This window comes from Lissotriton vulgaris, chromosome 11 (genome assembly GCF_964263255.1).
Source record: "Lissotriton vulgaris chromosome 11, aLisVul1.2, whole genome shotgun sequence".
Classification (NCBI taxonomy): Eukaryota; Metazoa; Chordata; class Amphibia; order Caudata; family Salamandridae; genus Lissotriton; species Lissotriton vulgaris.
The window spans coordinates 225947904-225963636 of NC_141699.1; the positions used below are offsets into that span (position 1 = coordinate 225947904).

A 15733-nucleotide genomic window follows, 5' to 3' on the forward strand; every position below is an offset into this window, starting at 1 on the left:
TTAAAACATAAATAAAAGGCATAGTCATTTACAATGCCATCGCTGAATTGCCCCCTTCTGTCTCCCATGGCCACTGAAGAGCTCCCCATTTGCTACCAGTTAAATAAACATGCCGGTGATCACAATTGTGCATGAGAAACATTCCTGCCCTCCTGCAGTAAGAGAAACTCATTAAAGAAAATAGTCTAGACTAAAGAAGACGTACCATGTAACAACTGAAGTAAAAGGGCCAGTCCTCATGGGAGGATTTAAATGAAGACAAGGCGGTATTAAGGAAGGACTAAAATGCCTAATAACAAATCAGACGCCAGTATTTAAAAAAGGCAATGACACAAGCCAACACATGTATGAGCGGATAGTGGTCGGGGTTTTAAGTACATACTCCAATATAGCATGGCTCACAGAGCAGCGCATGCGCTGCCCAGGTTCGACCTAAAAGGGAAGGATAAGAGACCCACCATTTAAAGATAAAAATGCACTGCTATAGGGAGGCTGGCTAGGAAAATATACACATCCGGGTTGCGTCCCATCCCCTTAATATCAAATTCAGGGAGCCAGAGCTGCTCTCTTCCATTCACTTTTTTCTCAAAAACATAAAGAGAGGATCGAAGCAGAGCAGCTCAGATCAAAATATTTAAAACAGAGGGGAACTGTGAAATTGTGCAGGCTGGGACATCAGCGCTGGGCAGTCAGGGGCACAAAGCATGCCTCGATGAATAGCCCACAGTTAAATGTCCTAGATCCCTATGGCATGTTCTCGTAAGCTTTTCTATTGTATTGCATTGCAATTGTATTTATACAGTGCCAATTACCCCTGATGAGAAATTAAAGCACTTTATGTTGGGCAGCACGCTACTACATAGCCCAAAGTTAGTTTTTAATCCAGTGGCTATACATTCTTGTAGATTTGTATTTAATAGGAATTAGGTGTAATTAGAGTGAGTTGATATAAGTGGAAAAAGAGGCAAAGGACTAGTGTGGAGGAGGTTAACTGTTGTGAGATAGCAAGGAGAGGGTAAAGACATTGTGAGCTATGGGAGTGGAATGAGAAGATTGTTTGGAAAAAGGTGAGGGAATTGAGGAATGGTTATTAACCTCATGCGCGCTATTGTTACTATGCTCGTATGCTGAGATTTTAAAAAACACATGTAACATGACGAGCTGGGCTCGTCATCAGCGTGCGAGGAGGCTACACCATGACGAGCCCAGCTCGTCATCACCGTGGAAGGGGTTAAGAAGGAAGTTGATGATTTGCAGGAAGGAGTATAGTTGGTTTACTGAAGTTTAGTAGAGAGTAACGCGGCAGGTATGTGCAAGAGTAGGGTAAACTCAGAGGCACTGAGGCATGCAGAGGATGTGAGGAGTCACAGAAATGCAGGAGAGAGAATAAACCGCAGCTATAAATTAGGTTATATTCATGCAGGGTTTTTTGGAATGGCGAGGTAAGACAATCTGTTCTTTTTTCATAGATATTGAACATTATTGAAATTGTTTGACTTTATACATGTGTTTTTTAATCTGGAGTACTGAGTTATGTGGTACGTCTGGATAGTGGTTTGTTAGATTTGTATGCGGAGATTACAGACAATGATGTTTGCATTGCACTATCCAGCGTTAGATTATATTATTCAATGCTATGCCATGCTACGTGTTTGTGTGTAAACAAGTTATGGTAGCCTTGTGTGATACAGTAGCCTTTGAGTGTTAAGGTGTCCAGTGCTGCGCCATGTTATGCTATACTAATGCATGGTATGTTGTCTTACACCATGTCCTTTTCTCTTAGGGTGTCATGTGTTACACACGGTTATTAAATTCCTTGGTAATCTGTGCTGTGTAATGGTTGGTTATGGTATGTCATGCTATATTTTTATCCTATTGTATGATTCCCATATTATGCAATGCTACTTATTTAACATAATGCTATGCTACAATAATAAGTAACTAACCTATGTTATGCTATGGTGATATTTACACCATGCTATTTTTAGGTATTTCTTTATCATAGCGTATATTGTGTGACAGGCCAATATGATGTTTGCCATGATATTTATAAACATCAGCACGGTACAAGGCATGTTTTCACTTACACTTGCTTGTTGACGGAGGAGCAGTGGGACGCCTTTGCCCCCTCATTTACCCCGCCTTTGTCTGGGCCTAAACCAGGGGCCTTGCTGCAGGGTTTAATCAGCCAGCTCCAAGCCACCCTGCGACTCGTGCACATAGCATGGCAGGATGCCATCTACCGCTCCCGTACGGTAAACAACGTTAATGACGAATTTTTCTTCCCGCATGAAATCACAACGTACTCAACCCCCTCAGTACGCTCAGTCCACCTCAGCTATCTCAGAGATAAATCCAGAGATAAACACCCTAAAGGGTCCGATACAGGGAGGTATCAATGGGAACAGCATCGACAATTGTTCTGCCCCAGTAGACGCAGAGGTAATAGTACATGCGGACATCGGCCTAAACAATCGATATTCGGCTTTAGAGGAGGAAGGCCTAAAGGACACGCAGTGCGCCACAATATCGGCCAGAAGCACAGATATGTTGAGCATAGCACAAAATGTATCTGAATGCTGGTTTGACTCCTCTGATAGTTCAGGTATGGGTGTTGTGTTACATACAAATAAAACAGATGCAAATGCAGGTTCGCTGGCCGATATTTTATTGGCCATGAAGGAAGAAATCACTAGTAGGTTTAAAGTATCTGAAACCAATCAAGCCGAGATGGCCAACAGATTTACAGTCTCCGAGGCCAACCAAGCAGCAATAAAGGCTTCATGTGAAGAACTGACTAAGAGGGTAGACAAAGTTACTCTCAGGACTGAGGTAATGGAGTTGGAGCTTCCTAAGATCAAGGAGTCGGTGGGAACTACTGAGGCAGGGGTCACTAAGCTATCTGCACAGAATAAAGAGCTTAAGGAAGACATTGAACGCTTGGAAAATTATTCACGTCGGAATAATTTGAGAATCCTGAATGTGCCAGAATCTTTGGAGGGGGGGGTGGATATCAAGGGGTTTGTCATAGCTCTGCTGAAGGGGACAGTTTTAAAAAGATATGCCAGAGGTGGACCTGTTGCATGACATACAGAGAGTGCACCGTGACCCCTTCAAGAGAAATCTTACAAAGCAGAAACCCAGAAAAATTCTGGTTAATTTTTTGACATACTCCATAAAAGAACAGATTCTCTCCACTGCATTAAAAGTAGGCTCCATACACTTCAACAGTTCCAACCCCCTAACTTATTATATAAGATCTGACATTTCACATGTCACTGCAGCAAGGCAGTGGGAGTTGGGGAAAAGACTAGAGGAGTTAAATAGCTTAGGAGCTAAGGCACAGTTGAAGTTTCCGGCACAGCTGAGAGTAACGTGGAACAACCACATGCACTTGATTAGGTCAGGGGAGGAAGCCGACGCCCTTATAGCCAAGATTAGAGACCGAAAAGAGGGGCAGAGAGCGAAATAGATTAAGATAGATTAAGTGGGTCTTTATCCAAAATAATGTGCAACTAGTAGGAATTTTCATAAGTAATAACTGATCATACAGTTGCTCCATGGAGGGGATAGATGGCTAAATAGGCTTTTGCCTATTAGCAGGGAGGGTTCCTCATGTGCAGAGGGGGCACGGGGTTAGGGGAGGGGGGTTAGGTAGGAGGGGGGCCGTGGTGGGGGAGCAGTGGGAAAAAAGAAAAAAAAAATTCAACCTCATCTAAACCTTTTATGTAACTGTGTTAAGTCTTGCCTCAAAAAAGGGTCGACACTCACGGGTAGGAAAAGAGGAGGATGGCAGCTGTGACCTCAAGGAGTAGTGGGGCAATATTTATCTTGTGGAACGTCAATGGCTTAAGATGCCCTCGGAGGCAGAGGCTTATCCTTAAACATTTAGAATTGTCAACTGCACAAATATGTCTGTTACAGGAGACACATTTGAGCTATGAAGAAAGCATCGCAATTTTTTCAAAAGTTGCTTGGGTAAAGAGCTTTGGCGCTTCAAAACAAACAGTCCAAAATAGAGGGGTCGCCATATTAATTAAAAAAGGGACGCCATGCGATATAAAAAAAGCACAGTCAGATTCTTCTGGTAGATGGTTGACCGCTACATTAGCATTTGAAAATCGTGATATGGTCTGTGCCTCTTTTTACGGTCCAAATTCGGACGATCCAGATTATATCTATAAACTACAATCGATATTGATGCTGGAGCCGCCACCATACGTGATAGGGGGAGATCTTAATGTTCTGATCGACCCCCTTAAGGATAGGTCTAATTTAAGTCATTATAAAGGTGCAGTTAATATGATCCACGATATGGACCTAGTTGATCTATGGAGGGAAATAAAAGGAAACGAGAAGGGTTTTACCTTTTATACCAAAAAGTACCGTCATTACTCCAGGATTGACTATATTCTTTTAGATAGAGGTTCATTAGCCAACATAGGGGAGATTTCAGTTCTCCCGAGTCATCTGTCTGACCATGCACCTCTACATATTGTTTATCAGATCGAGGAGGTACAGCGGCGGTCACTAAGGTGGACCCTTAACAGGACCAAGCTGCAGGACCCTAATGTGATTGCCGCTGTACAGGCCTCGACCTTGGAGTTTTTCATGTTGAACTCCGACTCAACAACACCCGATGTAGTCTGGGACGCTTATAAAGCCTGGCTCAGGGGGAAACTCCATGGAGTCATCTGTTATAAGAACAAGATTGAAGCGGGGGTACTAAAGGGTATCGAAGAGAGGATAAGTGGCTTGGAGAGAGAAAGAGATGGTGCTAGTAATGGGGACCGGGAGCAACTCACTCAAATCTTGGGGAAGTCGGAAGAGGCAAGATCAGAATATAGAGGGAGACTAGAAGCCAAATGTAGAGCACAGTGGGATACTTGTAAGATGCAGAATTATGAATATGGAGAAAAGGCTGGTGCTTTATTAGCATGGAAAGCCAGAACCGACCGAACTAGGAATGACATAAAAGAACTTAAAATAAACGCCGGCGGGGAAATTTCAAATAAGACCGAAGATATACAGACCTGTCTTCTCTCTATGTTCTCAGACCTGTACAGGGAAGACCTGGTTCCCCGACCATGTGTGATTCAGTCATTTCTCAGCAATAAACAACTTCCAGTTCTCTCGGAAGAAAGCAAAAACAACTTAGACGCTCCCTTTACGTCAGAGAAGATCTTACCTCAGATAAATAAATCTAAGAATAAAAAAGCTGCAGGATCAGACGCACTCCCGAGTGAAATATATAAACATCTCAAAGAGCTCCTTGAACCCATGGAAGATACTTTTAATTCAATCTATGGTTTGGACGGAAAGGTCCCTAACACTTGGAAAGAGGCAATAATAGTTCTGATATTGAAACCAGGCAAGGATCCAAAAAAGGCAGACTCTTACCGCCCAATCTCCCTGCTGAATGCCGATTATAAGATCTTTATGGGCATTTTAGCAGGGAGATTGGCCAAACTGATACCTAGGTTAATACATCCAGTTCAGAAAGGGTTTGTCGCAGGTAGACATATACAGGAACAAATACAGCTTCTTATAGGTAACATCGACCTGGCTATCCAGAGGACAGAACCCTTGGCCGTTGTCGCTGTTGACGCGGCCAATGCGTTTGACAGAGTTTGCTAGGCATATCTATGGGAGGTTCTGAAGGTTATGGGTTTTGGTCCTATTTTTATACAGACCTTGCAGAATTGTTATCAGGGTGCCTCTGCCCGAATATTTCTGAATGGGTTCCTTACTGCGAGTTTTAATATTCAGAGAGGAACGAGGCAGGGGTGTCTGATTTCACCTCTTTTGTTTAATTTATATGTTTAACCGTCGGCCCAGATGATCAGATTGGATGAGTCAATTTTTCCATTCAGATCAGAACAATACGACTCAAAAATAGCTCTGTATGCGGACGATTTGGTGCTGTATACAAGCGACCCGGATACAGCTATCATAAGGGTGGAAGAGCGTATGCGCGAGTTTGGATTAATTTCTGGGTTTCTTGTTAATAGAACCAAGACGGAGGTGATGTGTTGGAATTTGGAGTGGTCAGGGACAGAAAGTGAAGAGATGAGATACTTGGGGATTTATGTAGTGAAGGAAATTGAAAAGATCCCTGAGCTAAATCTAAAGAGGGTGGTGCAGGAAATTGACAGCCTATTCAGTAGATGGAGAAATCTCCCATTGACCATATACGGGAAAACCAACTTAGTAAAGATGGTCATCCTTCCTAAACTGTCATACCTCTTCTCTTCAATTCCTCTGACATTTCAGAGTAAAAGTCTGATTAAAGTACAGGGTAAGATAAACAGTTTCATTTGGGGCAACAAAGGGGTTCGACTGGCGTGGAAAAAACTTAGACGCAGATTAAAAAAAGGGGAGTTAGCGCTCCCAGACGTAAGGCTATATGCAGCAGCGTTCCAGTTTAAAAGCTTACGGATGCTGTTAGTTAAGCCAGGGGAATCAGCCTGGGGGAGGCTGTTAGGCGAAATGGTGCGGGTAGAAGGGGGAGGAGATGGTGAAGCATTTCTGTATAAATTTGGATCACCTAGGTTCTTCAAGAGGGTTCGTTTGAAGGTTTTAAGGGCATCTCTGGAGAATTAGTGTAGGCTCAGGCGTAGCTGGGGCATTGGATATTACTCTGATAATGCCCCTGAATGGGATGCCCCAGGTACCCCGGATTGCTTGCAGGATGGTTTGGCACTGCCGATAAAGAGGGCTGGTGTCAAAATTTGGTCTGAACTGTTGGACACTGGGGGGATATATCCCTGGGATTACCTGAGGGCCAAGATTGGCACTGGGCTCTCGAGATTCAAGTACATACAGTTAACATCATGGTATGAGGCAGAAAAGCGGGAGATCAGTGGAAACAGGGAGATTGAAGACTTGCTGCAAGGGACACGCCCATTGAATAAGGAAATCTGTATGTGGTACAATAGTCTGCTGGAGGCTGAAGACCATGAGACGCTGCGCTTGTTGCAGTGTGGACGGGAACCCCACTCGGGGCACCAGCAGACCTTTTATATGAATCCTCATTGAAGACCCTGTACAGATCTGTTAAACCCGCCTGCTTGAAAAAAAATAATTTCTTTGTTATTAATACTTTATTACACCCCGGCAAAAATTGCAAAGTTCGCTCCTTATCCTGTCCCTAAATGCCCCAGATGTGCAGTCCCTCTTGCCAATGACCTACATATTTTCTAGGAGTGGTCAACACTCACAAGATTTTGGGCTGAGGTAGGTGACAACTTACTGGACATACTTAACACCAACATCGAGATAAATATGCAACTGGTATTCTTTGGAGATGATGGCCGCCTCAGCCAGAACCTCTTGCAGAAAGATAGGGGTTTACTATTGAACTTGATATTGTTGGCAAGAAGGGAAGTGTGTAAGAGGTGGAAGGACTCCCTACCCCCGCAAAGGGAGGATTGGCTTAAAGCTGCATTCTCTATGGCACGACTGGAGTATGATGGAGTGGAGGATAAGATCTCGAACATTTGGCACCCCCTTGTGAGCTAGGGTAAGGACCTAAGATTACTGTAACATCATTGGTCTTATGATTACACCATGGTTCCTTACAAAACAATGGAACTGGTCGGACGACCCAAGCGAGTGCGGTAAGCAGTAGGGGCGACAGATAACGAAGGCGGCTTCATAAGACCCGCAGAGGCTTGTAAGGCGAGATAAAAAATAAATAAAAAAACACCACCCTCAGAGGAACACTCGTCTACAGACCTCCCGGACCCCGAGCCCCCTTCAGCGACTCCATCGCCGACCTCGCATGCACCCACGCACTCGCCTCCACGGACTACATCCACCTCGGGGACCTGAACTTCCACTTTGAGAACAACAACGACGCCGCCAACTCCACCTCCCTGAACGACAACCTCGTCAACCTCGGCCAACTCGTCACCGGACCCACTCACGCCGCCGGCCACACACTCGACCCAGTCTTCTCCTCAAGCACCCAAATCACCTTCAACTACACCACCGAACTCCACTGGACCGACCACCGCTGCATGCACTTCACCTTCAAGAAACCAACCACGCACCACTGCACCCAACAGCTACCTCGCCGATGCTGGGGCAAAGTCACCGAAGACCAACTGACCCTCACCCTCGCCCAGAACCCACCGACCGACCCCACGACACAGACGCCGCCACCCGCAACCTCAGACAGTGGATCGACGACTGCGCCAACACCCTCGCCCGCTCAAGAAACCCTCCACCAACCACTCCAGTTGGCTGTATTACGGCAACGCACTCTACGCAGGAATCCAGATTAAACTCCTGCAACGACTACAACGACTACAACGCATCCAAAACGCCTCTGCCCGACTGATCCTCAACGTCCCCCGCCACAGCCACATCACCTCCCACCTGAGAGACCTGCACTGGCTCCCAGTCAACAAGAGGATCACCTTCAAACTCCTCACCCACAGGCACAAAGCACTCCACAAAACCGGACCAGCCTACGTGAACAACAAACTCAAATTCCACACCCCAGCTCCGCTCCGCCAGCCTCGCCTTGGCCGCCGTCCTGCGCATCCAACGAACAACGTCCGGTGGCAGATCCTTCTCCTTCCTCGCAGCCAACACCTGGAACACCCTCCCACTCCATCTGAGACAGACCCAAGACCTGCTCACCTTCAGGAAGATCCTCAAGACAGAGCTGTACCAGCACCCTCCCCAGCACCTTGAGACCCTCACGGGTAAGTAGTGCGCTTTACAAGTTCATTAATTGATTGATTGATTTCAGCCACAAAACACAAAAGGACACAAACTCCGAAAAAGAAATCGAGAAAACTAAACAGTTCTCCCAGTCAGCTCTGTGTCGGTTGTGAACCCTGTGTCTAAATTGCTGTCTAAATTACGAGTGTGCTTGAAATAGGCTGTTTTCAATCAATTGAAACTGTGAATAGTGTTTTATGAATTTGGGGCGATTGTAGGGTCTTTTTTATACCTGCTTTTGGAGTGTGTTAAATTCCTTGCTTCTTCACTACCTGACGCCATTCGAAGGAGCCACGAGTCGTGAGCGGTTAGTTTTTAGACGCCTTTTTGCAGCGCCCATTAATCTATTTAATGGACTCGGGACGGACAAGCAGCGGGTGCACCGACGGCGCGCCAGAGGCAAGCCCGTCTGCGCCAGTACGGGCCTAGTGGCCACAAGCCCTGCTCAAACTCCACCAGCCCCTTACATTTATTCTTCTAAACAACGGTTAGACCTTCGTGTTGATTCTGACATGGATTGTACTTTGCTGCACCCCTTTTCTAAGGATAGTGAGTCTGGAAATTGCAATAAATGTGGGTTTACATTGTCCCTTCCAACCCCTAAAGGACAGCCTGACTTTAATAATTCTATTCCTACCAACAGACGTGAGACTAACAGCATTGCTAGGAATTCTTCCCCTAAGGATGTAGAATTACTTTTTTTAGTGTCAACTGTCGCTCACTTCCAAAACATAAAGCGGATATATTTGACCTTTTAAATAATGAACACCCAGATACCATCTTTCTAACAGAAACATGGCTCCATGAAAGCTCAGGCCCTGATGTAGGGGCTGTGCTTCCAGCTGGCTATTCTATAGTTAGAAGAGATCGTGAAGGTAAAATAGGTGGTGGGTTGGCTATAATTTTTAAAAATCAGTATAAGGGCAAATTTGATAAGCTAGCCTGGAAAGATAGTGAAGCTATGTTACTTAAACTTGCCCTTGGTCACTCCCCATTTACTCAGTGCAGCTAATTTTACTATTTTAGGTGACTTAAATATTCATTTTGATGATCCGATTTGCCCTGCTAGCATATCTTTAATTTCTGATCTAGCGGCTATGAATTGTGTGCTGATTAACTCAGGAGCAACTCATGTAGCGGGACATTTATTAGATCCAGTTTTTTTCCAATATACTCAGCTTGCGCTACGTTTCGGCCCTCCCTGTCATTTGGTCTAATCATTTCATAGTCGCCTTTAGGCTTACGATAGAGCAGACTAATCAAATTTTACCTAATTTGGGGAATAAATTCTAGAAATTGGAGTAAACTTGACATGGCTCTTTTTAACCATCATTTAATGGATACCATGCCCTCCATTAATCAGACCTCGATGACCGATTTAGGGACTATAATGAACTGGATTTCTAATTCTGTTGATATGTGCCTCCCTCTTTCTTCCCAGAAAGTAAAAAATCATCGTCCTCCGGCTCCCAGGTTCTCATTTACTTTACAAAAAGTGAAGAGTAAGTGTAAAGCATTAGAGAGACACTGGAGGAGAGATTATGCCTCAGAATCTAAAGTGATATATAAACAGTCAATCAGAGAGTACCACTCTCTCTGTAATACTGCCCGGGCCGAGTATGTAAGTACTACTATTTCTAATCCTCAAAATTGCCCTAAAGTCCTGTTTAACTTGGTTAAGGAACTATCTGGTGCTGTTTGTCAAGCTCCACAATCAATTCTATTAGAATCGCAATGTGAGGAGCTTGCGATATGTTTTCTTGATAAAGTGAAGCAGATCTATTCCAGATTAAATACCTCTATGACTTTTACTTTACAACAATGCATGGCCACTGCTGTTTAATCTAATGATGGAATTCAGTCAGAGGTTCAGGAGGAGACCAGCATAAATAAACATGAACAATGGACTCTGACACAATTTCTATTAATCGTATTTTAAAAAGTATTAAAATCAAGTTCCCGGGGAGGAGCCAAGATGGCGACCGGAGCGGACGTGTAGGCTCTCGGCTCCGCCAGCCCTTGACTCCCGCACCAGAATCCTGCTCGATATCCTGCAGCGCATCACCAGCTGGACGTGTGGTATGATGTGCTGACTTCGCCAGCGTTCCTCCGGGTCCTCTGACTGCCCGGTAACAGCAGATATCCTGGAATTGCTTCACTGCCCTGGACCCCGGCTTGAATCTCCGCGCGCCGCCGGACCCCTGGGCTCCGTGACGGCCGGGCTGCCCGCTTGAAGCCGGAGTGTGGGAAGTGCTGCCCTTACTCAAGTTATAGACAATCCTGCACAGACAGCCAGGATTGTATCTCGCATTGGACTTGCAGCGCGAGTGCGTGGCGAGGACGCATGGGATGAGAGACTCCTTTGCTGGACACCGACGGAGTGCTGCTTCGACCCCATCGCTGCTCCTGCCTGGCATCGGCGAGCCCCCCCCCTCCGCCCTGACTAACCAGCTATGTCGATCCGGCTCCACGCGACAACCGCTGGCCGAGAGATGACCCTGGAGTCACTGCGGGCTTGATTTGATAATCGGTATTGCCTCGCGGACCCCCACCCCCCAGCTCTTGTACTAGATCGTCGACAAGATGGCGACGCCTGTTTGCTTGCGACGTGAGGAAGATGGCTTGTCCTCGCCTTGGAACTGCGATCCCACGTCCTCGCAGGGAGCCAGCTCACATTCGTCCTCCCTTGCTTTGGAGCTACAGGAGCAGCAGCCTGCGTGGTCTAATGGGGATGTTATGGCAGCTCTGAGAGAATTACGATTGGCGCTGGGACGTGGCTATCGTGCGCTGGGCGAGAAGCTTGATGCCATTGTGATCGACCTGGGGTGGGAGCGGAAGGTCTGTCCCCCACAAAGTCTGGATTTACCCTTGCAGCTTGCTGACTGGGATACAATGTTTCCGAGGGTTCCTAACACTGTTGCTACTGTTTACATCGGTACTTGTTGCAACTCGAGGCCACCCACCGGACCGGTTAGTGCTACTTTGTTTTCCTCTCGCTCCGAGACTGACTTTCTGCCTTGTTCAACATCACCACTGTCTTGGACAGCTGATACTTGGCCTCTCGCCCCCTCGCTCGCTCTGTCTTTGGGGTTTCCAATCTCCCAGTTGTGGAACTTTTACTATCTGGCTGTGTTGGAGGGACTTTCAACTGAGGACAGCGAACTTCCTGGAGGCAGGCGACGTCCATTTTGCGCTCATGTCCCTCCCCCTCTCTCACTTCGGCCATTTTGTTTCTTTGTCTCTGAGGGTGTCGGCTTTTCGTGTGGGGTGGGAGTGGGGGGACGTCCACGATCGGGCCAGGGCTAGGTGGTTTCTTTCAGTGTAATTGACATACCGGCGGGCGGGGACTGGGTTGGGACTGCTGCTACTGTTTGATTTATACACACATTTAGCAATGCCTCTCCCCATTTGCAGTATAGCTTGCCAGTTCTATCGTGCTGATGATAATTGGGGTAGGGGATGTCTTTGGGGCCGGTGGTGACAGAGTGTGTGGAACTGACCTCCTCCAGACTTCCGATCGACTGGTGGTGACCTGGGCTGGAACTCGTTTTGATATATTGAATGCGCTGTGTGTGATGCTTTTTCCCATTTAAGGTCGCAGTTACTGGGTCCTGCTGTTTACCTTTGTTGTTGGGATGGCGGTTCTGTGCGGTGTGGGGGGTCCAGGGGTAAACCACTCTGACTCTCACTTGAAGCGATGTTTCCCAACTTTAATGCTGCAAATGGCGTAAGTCCGGGAAGCCTGGTATTTGGTGGCTCCTCCCCACCTTCCTCATTTTATGGGAGTCATAGATAAATCTACTTTTTTCTTACTCCCTATATTTCGAGTGTTATACTTTTTCCTCTTTCTTTTTTCCATTTCTTTCTCTTCTTGTTCTATATTTCGGGTTTATTGGGCGACAGACACACTGCTGGGGGGGGGGGGGGGGGGGGGGGGGGGGGGGGGGAAGGCGGTAGCCTCTGCATGCGTGTAGGGTGGGGGGTTAGGGATTTTTCGTTTTCCGTTTCAGTTTCTATGGTGCCTTTATTTTCTTCGTTGTTCGTCCTCTTTGCTTTATACTTTCTTGGGCCCGTGTCAGGGATAGAATAGGGTGGGTGGCGGTGGACACTGGGTGCTATGTTATGTCTGCCACTTCTGATGTAGGAATTTTAAGCCGCCATCCCGCCTGGGGGAACTAGCTTTTTGGGTAATTGGATTACTTGATACAATTGTTGGTAATGTTACGTCTTGCCTGCACGGGCTCCTATTCTTCATTTGCTGTTTATGTGAAATTATAATATCGGACTTCAATAATTGCAACAAAAAACCTTTAAAAATTAACCTTCAATGCTCCTGAGACACGATACCACGCTGTTTTACAGTGTAACTCCCAATGTTCGCCTATGATCCTCATGTGCTATTGTGTCGCCGTAATGTATGCGCCAGTGCTTCAACAGTTTTCGTGGCCGGCCTTGTGGATGTAGGCCCGTATTTGTACTTTTACCACTGCACAATAAAGGTTTTCAAAAATTAGAAGAAAAAAAAAAATCAAGTTCCCCTCGGGACCCGCTTCAAATACTGCAAAAAATGGACTTACCTGCTTTAGAGCAGATTAAGGAGCTACTTAATGTCTCCTTACGCAAAGCCCTGATTCCTCCTGAATGGAAGCATACAATGATTCTTCCGCTGTTAAAGAAACCTATTGCTGACCCAGCCCAATTATCCTATTTTTGACCCATTTTCCTGCTCCAAGTTTTCTCCAAGTTATTTAAGCTTGCTTAATCTCCACAACGGCCCCCTGCGGCGGGATGCCTGGCTTTCACCTTGGGGATGCCCTGTATGGGCTATCTCACAGGGAAAAGCCAGGACGGGTTCCCAAGGCAAGCGCCGGGAAACCTCCGGGTAGCTGTGCGCTCAATAAATGCAATAATAATAATAATAATAATATTGGAGAAACATGTGAATTCGCAACTAACTCACTATGTGGAAACTCACAAGCTCTTACACCCATCTCAATCAGGGTTTAGAGAAGGGTACTCCACAGAAACCACACTTCTGGGAGTTAGTGAAATGTTGGGTAGTCGTTTGGATGTTGGGGACACTGTGGCGCTCATCCTGTTAGATCTGAGCACCACATTTGACACGGTGTCCTATACTGTGCTCTTGCAAAAGCTCCGATCCATTGGCGTGACTGGAGCTGCCTTGAGATGGCTAGAATTTATTTTTTTCTGATCGTACGTTTCAGGTTTCTTCTTCAAAAGCAGTCTCTAAAATCCATGCCTCCCCTTCGGGGTGCCACAGGGCTAGATTCTTAGCCCCTTATTGTTTAATATTTATGTTAAACCCTTGGCTGACATTGCTGAGGAGGCAGGACTGTCAATTTTTTCCTACGCTGACGACACCCAAATAGTCTTCTCCCCTTCTGCTAAAGGAGCCTCTAGGCCCTCTTCTCTTCAAGATGGTCTGAGTAAAATCATGCAGTGGATGCAAGTTAATTCACTTAAGCTTAATGGGGAGAAGAAAGAGGTGCTCATCCTAGGGGGAAAAACAAAGAACTCTGGGGCCCCCCAAAACTGGCCCCCTGAATTGGGTGCCATCCCTCATCCTCCTGAAACGCCCGTAATTTGGGGGAGTGATTACGGGGAAAAACATGACGGCCGGCGAGTAGCAGGTCGCGGGCGGCTCTTGGAACGTCCTTGTATTCTTCGGCACGAGCATGCTGTAAGGATTGAAAATGCTGTTGAGTGAGTTCGCCGGATGAGATATGGAAGAGTGCCTTATGCTAGAATATTAAATCTTTACCTGGCCGCCTCTATCGGACCCGCTGCTGGTTTTATCCCAGTGTCTCAGCCTCGCTGCATTCAGCTCGGAGCGAGAGAGAGGCCGAGCAGGGGCTCGGCAGACGTTCGGCGTCTACAGTGGCGTTTTCCCTCAGTTCACCACAGCGCCGGAGCAGGTTTGGCGCAGAGCGGCCCTGGAGCTCCGCAGGGGAGAGGAGCCGTGGCACAGATCTCGTTTCGAGGTGCTGGCGGTGAAGCCCCGTGGAGCGGTGAGCATAACACAGACAGTGGTGTCTGTACAAAGAGCGTGAGGAGCACACCCAGAGAAGGAAAAGACACCGCACCACTTGGACCCAGATGCATAAAGAAGGGGGTTAAAGGAGGTAGGAGGCACGGGGAAGCACGCTGGCTGGCGATATTGTGGAAGTAAAGACCAGGTACCCCTTGCGGAGCACAAGAGAAAGACTGGTTAAGGGGGATAGGTGGGAAGAAGGTGAGGCCCAAGTCAGGAGTGAGACACAGAGTGTGGGAAGTGTGAGGAGGGTGGGAAAGTTGATAAAAGAGCAGAAACAGCTTGTGAGCCCCCTCTCACGATAGTTAAAAAATCGACTCCCCCCCCGCCTCCCCCCCCATTTACAAAACAAAACATAGGAAAACCTTACAAGAGCATATACAAAAAGAAGAACTCGCAAGCTCTTAAGGTTAAAATCACTCACTCTCTCAAAATCTACTACAGAGTGCTACCAAAGACATTCATTTTGGGTGAAGATAAGGTGGCGGGGGCAGTAAATGAGGCCGAGAAGCAGTTAACAGCTGTCAATGAGTTCCCAGTTTGCCCAGAGGGGATAGGACATGAAGCAGGGGGGCCGCTAAGAGATATAGACCAGAAAGAAACTAAACAGATCCTGGCCCTGATTCACCCAGCCAAAGAAGAACTGTCAGTGGGTGTGCTCCTAGAAGCACTTTCAGATGAAATTAGGAGTAGATTTGAGATATCGGAGTCCAACCAGCAAGAGATGAAAAGGGCGTGTGAAATTATGGAGAATTGATGACCTTAGTGGGAGAACATCGACCTTAGAGAAAGAGATTATCGAACTCAGAGAAACAGTGCAGGCAAACTGTGTAAAGATCGATAAGCTGAAAGTTGCTGAAAAGGAGCGTCTGGATAGAGTAAAAAGGTTAGAAAACTATCAAAGACAAAATTTGAAGATCCTGAAGGTGCCTGAGGGCAGAGAGGGGG

General features: G+C 46.6%; 1 protein-coding gene across 5 annotated transcripts in view; it reads right to left on the bottom strand.

Moving 5' to 3' along the window:
• The window catches only part of TPST2 (tyrosylprotein sulfotransferase 2), a 496074-nt gene that overhangs the window by 314009 nt on the left and 166332 nt on the right, over positions 1 to 15733 (bottom strand). The gene's annotated exons all lie outside the window — the stretch shown is intronic.